Source organism: Lampris incognitus, chromosome 8 (genome assembly GCF_029633865.1).
Source record: "Lampris incognitus isolate fLamInc1 chromosome 8, fLamInc1.hap2, whole genome shotgun sequence".
Taxonomy (NCBI): Eukaryota; Metazoa; Chordata; class Actinopteri; order Lampriformes; family Lampridae; genus Lampris; species Lampris incognitus.
This window is the reverse complement of record NC_079218.1, coordinates 36,977,061-36,986,635: the sequence shown is the minus strand read 5'-3', so window position 1 is coordinate 36,986,635 and position 9,575 is coordinate 36,977,061. Positions and strand designations below refer to the sequence as shown.

The following is a 9,575-nucleotide window of genomic DNA, read 5'->3' as shown; positions in this document are numbered from 1 at the left end:
TATTTAGAAGAATATACCATGCTTAATACTTGGAAGACTATTTGGAAAAGTACTTAGAAGAAGAATGTACTTTCATGTAGCTACTTCTTGGAAGAATGTACTTAATGTAACTTAGCTATTAAAACACAAGTAATGCTTTTAATGGACTGAATGAATTTGATCTGGGATGAGAGGGAGAGAGAGGGAGAGTGAGTGAGAGAGAGAGAGAGAGAGAGAGAGAGAGAGAGAGAGAGAGAGAGAGAGAGAGAGAAGAGAAAGAAAGAAAAAAAAAGTCTTAAGACTGGTTTTAGTTGAGCCCAGGACATGTGCATGGCTGAATTCCAGGGCAAATGGCAAAACTAAAACCAAAATGAGAATTGTTCCAATGCTTTATGTCTCGTCTCATTGAACATTACAGTGTATTTTTGGTTGGTGTTCAACCAAAATTGCTAACTCAGAGACTACTAGTCTAGGAATATAATCATTTACAGAGGCAGAAGCTAGCCTATGATGTGTCATCTGCAGCACAGTACATGTTTACAGAGTCCAGATATGGGTCCAGGCATTTCTGTCGCCTGGCCCCATAAATGTGAAACGATCTCTTCTTCCATCAGAGCTGCAAAGAAATGCCTAAAAACTTTCCTTTCCCAGCAAATCTAATCCATAATAGAGGCATGACTGTTATATTGAAGTGGCATTTTCGTCATTTGAATCACCCATTACTTGCAAAGTACAGCAATGTACAATTTGTAAAATGATTTGATTTCAGTTGGATTTTTTGGTTGTTTTTTTTTTCCCAGTCAAAGTCAACGTATCTTTATTGTCCCTTACAGGGAAATTAGTTTGAAGCCAGCGTATATAAAACTCTCACACAAACAAAACATGCAAACACCAAGGCAGAATTGACACATCGCTGATGGACAAAAAAAAACCCCAAAACAAAATGAAACAAAACAGGACATAGCGGGCAGGGAGAACCAAAGGAGTTCAAATATACAGACCATGAAACAACCCACCTGCAGACAACGGACTATCTACTATTTAACAATTGAATGGCAGTGGGGACAAAGGAAGCCTTGTATCTCTTAGTCCTAATACAGGGCATCCTTAACCGATGACCTAAGGGTAACAGCTCAAACTCTGGCTGAAGGGGGTGATCTTGGCTCTCCAGAAGGGAAGTAGCCTTTCTGAACACCTTCCTATTATAAAGGTCGGTTAAGCTGAGCTTGACTTCTCCCTGAAATCTTACTAGCCCATTTGATGAGTCTAGCAAGGCTTTTTTTTTTACTGGCCAGAGTCAAGTTACCAAACAAAGCCACAATACAGTACATTAAAACTGTTTCAATAAAACTTGTATAAAAGAGAGTCATCATCTGGGAGGAGACATCAAATGTACACATTTTCCTCAGGAACAAAAAGTCTCTGTTGGACCTTCTTTGTTGTGGAAGCAACACGAGTTTTGAAGCACAGTTTGTTGTGAGAACAACCCCCTGATATTTGTAGCTGTCCACAAGCTCAATGTCCGCACCTTTAATGCTGGTTAGTACAGGACTAGGAGGGGTCGTTCTAAAGCTGACTATCATGTCTTTAGTTTTAGACACATTTAAGTGAAGAAAGGACTCATCACATCAAGACACAAAATCGTCGACCACAAGTCCATTTGGGTAAACCTAATATCTATACTATTTGAGTCTGGTAATTCCTGTTCTGTCATTGAAACTTCACTCCTTATTGTCACTTCTTCAGCTGACAGTATTTGTCCCTCCTTTTAAAAGCAACCCCCTCACTGTAACTCCCAATAACCTTTCCTGTCTAACTCCATTATGTTGCACAGAGATATGAACCTTTCGAGCGTTCCATTTAGACATCACCAGTATGGCGTGCAGCTAGGTCCCCCCAGGCCTTAAGTTGAACTGCATTACTGCAGCGTGTGAGGGGACCGTTGACTCAGCAGAAATATGCAGACGGGGAGAAGAGGCTATTCTTGTTTGTTTCTCAAATCAGACACTGTGTGGGCACATCAGTCTGACAACACAGACAGGCGCTTACTCCCGTCACATTAGCCTGGGTGCAAGTCAGACTCCAATGGCCTTTTCTGCAATCTAGTGACATGTGGAAAAGTTGTCTGGCTGTGGCATCCCCTGTCTTCGTCAGTGTATCATTAAAGTGCCTTCGATTCACATGCGTTTCCTTAAGCTGTGCTTTAGTGTTTAGCGTTTCCTTAAACTGTGCTTTACTCGATTGGATTGTGCATAAGAGTCATAGCAAGTGATCGTCGGAGTTGACATTACAAAGGAAAAACAATTTGTAACCCCATCTATATTGATATCCATCCTCACCCTGCAGCTCATATTATTCATCCACCCTGCAAAAGTGTCCAAGAAGCTGCATCCCTGCCAGATGTGGAGGGTCTGTTAATTCTGACTTCCCATAGATAGATGGATGGATGGATGGATGGATAGAAATACAGATTTTCCTCATCTGAATTGAGGGTCCAAGAAAAGAGAGTGCAGTCCATTGTTGTTCACTGTATCTTCCTGTTTCTTACTGTGTGAATGTAAAGGGAGTGCATCGGTGATTTAGGGCTGCACAAATAAACTTGACTTGAGTCAACTTGAATTTCTTCGACAGTGCTAACAAGCAAAGTCTTATTGCTTTGGGTCCTCGCCTTTTATGACTGTGTGTATGTATGTGTGTGAGTGTATATGAATGTGTGGATATTTGTTTGTGTGTGTTTGTGCATGTGTGTGTGCTTGGCAGTCATAGCGCTAGTACATTCTTAGCAGCATCATGCTAGCCACTCAAAAACTTGAAGAGCAAGGAGTCAGCATTTAGTTACTACGATCCCAAGCTCTGCTCGCTCCCCAAGTAAATTTAATTTCAGAGCACTTTTTTAGAAACATCTTCAAAACACATCTTTTAGTATTGCTTTTAATTAGATCTTACTTTCTTTTTCATTGCTGGTAGTCTTTGGTGAAATCCCTGGGTGGGTTCAAACCACCAACCTTTCAGTTATCAGCTGAACGTACTAACCAATTGCACCACAGAGACAAGGTAAATAAATAAATTGGGAGATAAACTGGTCTGTGTGGGTTTCCTCCAGGTCCTCCGGTTTCCTCCCACAGTCCAAAGACATGTAGGTCAGGTGAATCGGCCATAATAAATTGTCCCTAGGTGTGAAGGTGTCAGCCCTGTGATGGACTGGCGACCTGTCCAGGGTGTCTCCCCGCCTGCAGCCCAGTGACTGCTGGGATAGGCTCCAGCATCCCACAACACTGATTGTGATAAGTGGCTTGGATAATAGATGGATGGATGGATATTCTTTGGTGTTTTATTGTCGTTTTCTTTTTCATTTTTTTCTCTTTCTTTAATTTCTGTATTCTAATTTAAAATTTCTGTACAAACATTGTTTAAAAAAACTGCTATACAAATAAAGTGTATTATCATTATCATTATTACCGAACCTAATCCTAACCCCACCCATCCTTAATGCAATCAGTGTGTGGAAATTATATATACAAGCTATGTGATAATCCTAACATGATAAACTCATTCAAACCTTTGTCACTGGGCGATGACTGGGAATACATCATCTTCCCTTGAAATCATAATTTTAATCATTGTGGAATTACTTGTGAGAGGAAGTTACATTCGACCGCAGAAGGGGCAAAATTTACCACATTAAACCACAAACCAGCCAAATAAGAAAGATGAAAGCCACTTCATTTTGTTATTGTACAGGTTACAATGAAATTTGTCTTCTGTATTTAACCCATCCTAATGTATAGCAGCAGTGGGTAGCTGCAGTACCCAGAGACCAACTCCAGTTCTTCTTTATGTTGCCTTGGTCAGGGACACAGGCAGGAGTATTGCATGTTATTATATTGAAGTAACAGAAACTAAGATAAGATGTACTTTATTTATCCCCGTGGGGAAATTTATCTTCTGCATTTGGCCCATCCAACACTCACTGGAAGCAGTGGGCAGCCATGTAGCTAGAGTAGTGGGCAACCGCCATGCAGCCCCCAGGGACCAACTCCAGTTCTTCTTTCCATTGCCTTGCCAAGGGGCACAGACACATCAATTAACCTAAAATGTATGTCTTTTGATGGTGAGAGGAAACTGGAACACCCGGAGGAAACCCACGCAGACATGGGGAGAACATACAAAATCCACACAGAAAGGACCTGGGACTTGAACCAAGGACCTTCTCGCTGTGAGGCGAAAGTGCTAACCACTGGCCCACCATGCTGCTTGAGCCAAATATTTGAGCAAGATAAGTGGTTTGGATAATGGATGTATGTATCAAAAAATGATGATGTGATAAAAATTGACTTTTTTATCAAACCACTTTAACATTATAAAATTTACTTAATCACTTAATTTTTGTTCCTTCAGTTTTACTTTCAGTTTTAGAATCAAGATTCAAAGGTTTATTTGTCATATACTTTGTGTACAACCACAATAAGCAGTGAAATTATTTTTTTGGCAAACTCCAAAACTGTGCAACAAAAGAGAAGTGGAACAACAATAATAATAAAATGAGAGTAAAATAAAATACATTAAAATTTTAAAAAGTAAAAAAAAAAAAGTATCCGGGGAGTATACAGCAGCTATATCCCGATGAATATCTATATACAATGTGCTGTTACTATGCAATATGAGTACAAGTACAGGTGTGCAAACAGAAAGAATGAGTGAAGTGTAAAGTGTCTGTAGAAAGTTTCTGAAGCAAAGTGGCAAAGTGGCAGTAAAATTACCAATGTAATTGTTATGTTGTGTTTAGTGTCCTTATGGCCTGGGGGATGAAACTCCTGAGTCTCTCAGTTTTGGCCTTGTGGCTGCTGAGGCATCTGCATTTTCATGGTATCTACCTCACTGTGTAATTACTGTTACTTCCACAATATCTGGTGTGTTTTTTGCTAACGGCTGTAGGATGGAGAGTGGTTGGTTGAGGTATATGGGCCATGGTCTGGGGAGGGGCACTTTCTTTGTTCTTGTGCTTGTCTGGCTGAGACTGGCTCTCAAACACACACACACACACACACACACACACACACACACACACACACACACACACACACACACACACACACTGACTACTGAAACACCCAGCATGAACTCAAAAACACACATGAACACAAGCATGCATGCAGACCAGAACACAAATGCATCGGCAGATCCTCTTCCTGTTTCTAATTTGTGGACTAACCAAATCATGACGGCGTCTGCACATTTTTCAGGCGTCCTCATGATAAATTGGAATTTGTATGCCAACCCCTGACTATCAATGTCCAAACTGTGTCTGGAAGCCTAAAGTCAGAGGAAAATAACAATCCCCTGGTAGACTGTCTTCTTTGTGGAAATATGAAATATGCCCTCATTTGTGTTGTGTGTGTGTGTGTGTGTGTGTGTGTGTGTGTGTGTGTGTGTGTGTGTGTGTGTGTGTGTGTGTGTGTGTGTGTGTGTGTGTGTGTGTGTGTGTGTGCGCGCGCAAAATATTTCAAAAATGGTTGAATGGATTCTCCAAAATGTTGATTCTTGAGCAGAGAAACAACTGATAGACTGGTGATAAAAATCTGTAAAGTCTTAACAGGAACTTGAAATCTCACTTTCAATGTACAAAGAAATCAAAGTGTTATTGAAGGTATTGGGGCTTTTTAATTGTTAAAAAGAAGATAAAGCATATTTTTTGGGGAGGCACGCATCCAGACTTCAGGCTGCTGAGTGGGCGTTCCCATGGTGATTTTTGAGTGACAGCTAAAAGTCGGTGTTGCTTGGAGACGTTCTGTCAACTTCCCTGGTAATACAGCTGTGAGCAATGCTACGAGGCACACTTTTTTTAAATTATTATTATCTGACACTTATGGTATGGCACTTAACATGATGAACTGTCTGTCAAATCACAACATTCAACATCTGGAAGGACTGGTCTTGAGGCTTGCTGGTAAGTTTGTATGCCTCTCAGACAGTGACGGCTCCCAAAACTTTTTCAGCTTCAGCCTGTGCTACTTTATGGTGACATTAATAAGTAATATTGCATATTGAAAATATATATTGACAAAACTTACCTGTGCAGTATCGGTATTTGTAGGGATATCCCCTGGCCTTAGCAGCAGCTGCAAACCGAAGCCTCTCTGTTTCTCACCGCATTTGATGAAAGCGGCTGCATTACACTAGCTAGTGTTAGCTACACAACTGCTATGAGGCTAATAGCTAGTAGCCTCGCCAAACAACAATATAAATCACTACCACGGTCTTTGATCCGGACCTTTCGATGCAGGACGAGGGTTACTGTTAGCTACAAAACAGACATGCATTCAAGTACTAACTTGTGCTTATTAAGAATCGTTGGTATGGCTCCAGGTCCAGGTATGGGCACGGTAGCCCAGTGGTTAGCGCTGTCGCCTCACAGCAAGAAGTTCGAACCCCGGGGTGTCCAACCTTTGGGGGGTCGTCCTCTGTGTGGAGCTTGCCCGTTCTCCGCCCCGTGTCTGCGGTGGGTTTTCTCCGGGTGCTCCGGTTTCCCCCTCCATCTAAAAGACATGTATGGTAGGGTTAATACTCCTGTCTGAGGCCCTGACCGAGGCATGGCAAGACGAACTGGAGTTGGTCCCCGGGCGCTGCACTAGCGGCTGCCCACTGCTCCTAGCTACACAGCTAGGGTGGGTTAAATGCAGGAAAAGAATTGCCCCACGGGGGATCAATAAAAGTAGTAGTTAAAAAAAAAAGGTTTAAAGGTCATCTGATGTGAAAAGCCGTGTTGTTTCTGCTTATTCAACTTTCTGGGATTTCCTTTCTTACCTGGATTATTGAGTATGCATCTAGACGTTTTGTTTCTGAGCCCAGTTGATGAATGAAGCCCTGGGAAAGAAATGAGATAATGCAGATCTGCCTCGTAAATCTTGTCGGGATACCATTCCTTAAAAACCTCAACCATCCACTTTTGGTCCCCACAGGGACTCCTCACAACTGCAACCAGCTATGCAACGTCTAACCTTAGACACTGCGGGCTAGCTGAAGCTGGTGCGGCGCACAAATATGGTTGTGTTGTGTTGCAGCTACTAAACATCTGCTGGGGAGAGGGGAAAAAAACTGTCCTTGAAATGAAATGTGGTTGGCTATCATCCATCTATGCGTAGTTGGATAACCAAGTTCGTGCCTACCAGTAGAAGCAGATGAATAAAAGTTTTAAAATGCAAATGTTTTGCTTTTGGATCATGATTTTTTTTTTTTACCAAAAGAGGAAACACAAGATACACCCTACAGAAAAGGTCAATATTGTGACAAAAAAATATGCATTTCAATTTCTGTTGGACTTTCAACCCTTCAAACATTTTTTGGTATGAGCTCTTTAACCAATGGACCACGAGAGTGAAAATGTTGAAAATGATGGTGGAAAAACACTATTGAAATATTTTAAATATTTTTCTGCCCAATATTGTTCGAGGCGGGTTTTTATGACTCTCCATCGCTCTTTCCACATCTCCATCATAACTTTAATCCATCTTGGGGGAGAGATCCCTCCTCTGTTGCTCTCCCTGAGGTTTCTTCCTATTTTTTCTCCCTGTTAAAGGGTTTTTTTTTTTAGGGAGTTGTTCCTTATCCGATGCCAGGGTCTAAAGACAGGATGTTGTGTTGCTGTAAAGCCCCTTGAGGCAAATTAGTAATTTGTGATATTGGGCTATACAAGTAAAATTGACTTGATTTGACTTGACCACCTGAAAATCTGACACCCCTGTGAGTACAACACAACATCACCATAAACCTCCCCCTCCCAACCGTACGACTCCATCAGTGTCTTTAAAAATGCACATAAATTTAATAAAGTCCAGTAAACTATAGTAACTCTTTTTCCATCCTTGTAGTTTTGTGATGCAATTTTCAGTGAAAAGCATAAACACAAATTTAAATGCATTTTGTCTATATACTGGTGTACATTTTGAAATAAATGTAAAAATAAATCTGTACTGGTTTCATTATCGGACAGTTGTTTTTGTTGTTGTATTGATATTGGCCAAACATATTTATGTTGGTGTATCCCTTGGTATGGGATATTATGAGGGGGAACTGTTCAGCCTTGAAAGAGGTTTGCACTCTCTGAATATTTTTGTTCATCAAATCTTTTTATTCCCAGATACTTGAATTCACACCAATAAGAAAAAGAAAATTCTATGAATATAAATATGACATAGACTATCAAGAAAGATTGCACAATTGTATAGTTATAATTTCATGTAATACACATACCACATTAATGGAGGTAAATTAGGTTATCGCTGAACACCCTTGCAAGAACAGGCATGCAGAGAGGCAGCAAACAGGAATGTGTGGAAAAGGTAAACTTGTTAACAAGTTTAAATTTACATTTAAAATCTAAATATTGCCAACTTCAGGCTTTTGGTTGCTGTCATGCTATCATTGTACATTAAACCTTAATTCACTTAAAATTTAATTTAGAATAATTTCTCATTTGTAAATCATCACTACTTTTTAAAAAATGGAAAGTGTGTATTATAAAAATGTCAAGACGTTCCCTTTTGTGATTGTATTGGCTTTGATTTGTCATTCAGTGCACACAGAGGTACTCATGAGTGCACCCGAAGAGACACACCCTGAGTCACATGCACACACTCGTGCACGGCAATCTCCGAACCACATTATGAGTGCATTAGTGGAGGAGGGGGGGATGAGTGGGTGGTCCACCTCAAGACAATAGAGGCACATGGTGGGGTGGAGACATGCACTGTGTGTGTGTGTGTGTGTGTGTGTGTGTGTGTGTGTGTGTGTGTGTGTGTGTGTGTGTGTGTGTGTGTGTGTGTGTGTGTGTGTGTGTACCAAGTTTTCCATTTCTATCCCCATTTGGATAGACCTGCCTTATGGGAAAATCTTATGGGTCCCCATGTGGAAAATTGTCTATTTTAAGGTTAGGACTTGGGTTTAGGGCTAAAATTAGGAATAGGTTAAGGTTAGGGTAAGGGTTAATTAAGGTTAGGTGTGTAGTTATAATGGGTAAGGTTATGGTTAAGGGCTAGGGGATGATTGTAGTGAATGAGGGGTCCCCACAAGTATAGGGTGGTGTGTGTGTGTGTGTGTGTGTGTGTGTGTGTGTGTGTGTGTGTGTGTGTGTGTGTGTGTGTGTGTGTATGTACACGGTTTTTCATTTCTTATCCCCATTAGGATATCAAAAAACAACTGAAACCACCTGCCTTGTGGGGACATTTTATGGGTCCACATGTGGAAAATGGTCCATTTTAAGGTTAGGACTTGGGTTTAGGGTTGAAGTTAGGATTAGAATTAGGTTAAGGTTAGGGTAAAGGTTAAGGGCTAGGCAATGAATGTAGTCAATGAGGGGGTCCCCACAAGTATAGGGTGACATGGTACGTACGTGTGTGTGTGTGTGTGGGTGTACGTACAGACAATCTCGGGTGTGTATGGGACAAGCTGGGTGACAGCTGTAACTCCCTGAAGCCTTTTCTCAGCTCTCAAAACAACACACCAGCCAGCCGAGGTCAACTGATCAGACAGACTGTAGACACAAAGGTTACTGCTGACATGAAATTCATTCTTTATTCAATCATATTATTAATTGCTAT

General features: G+C 41.0%; 1 non-coding gene across 1 annotated transcript; it reads right to left on the bottom strand.

Moving 5' to 3' along the window:
- Window positions 1–2,956: 2,956 nt before the first annotated feature.
- Window positions 2,957–3,030, bottom strand: trnai-gau (transfer RNA isoleucine (anticodon GAU)). The gene has a single exon. It is a non-coding gene; the product is annotated as a tRNA-Ile (tRNA).
- Between the last annotated feature and the right edge of the window lie 6,545 nt (window positions 3,031–9,575).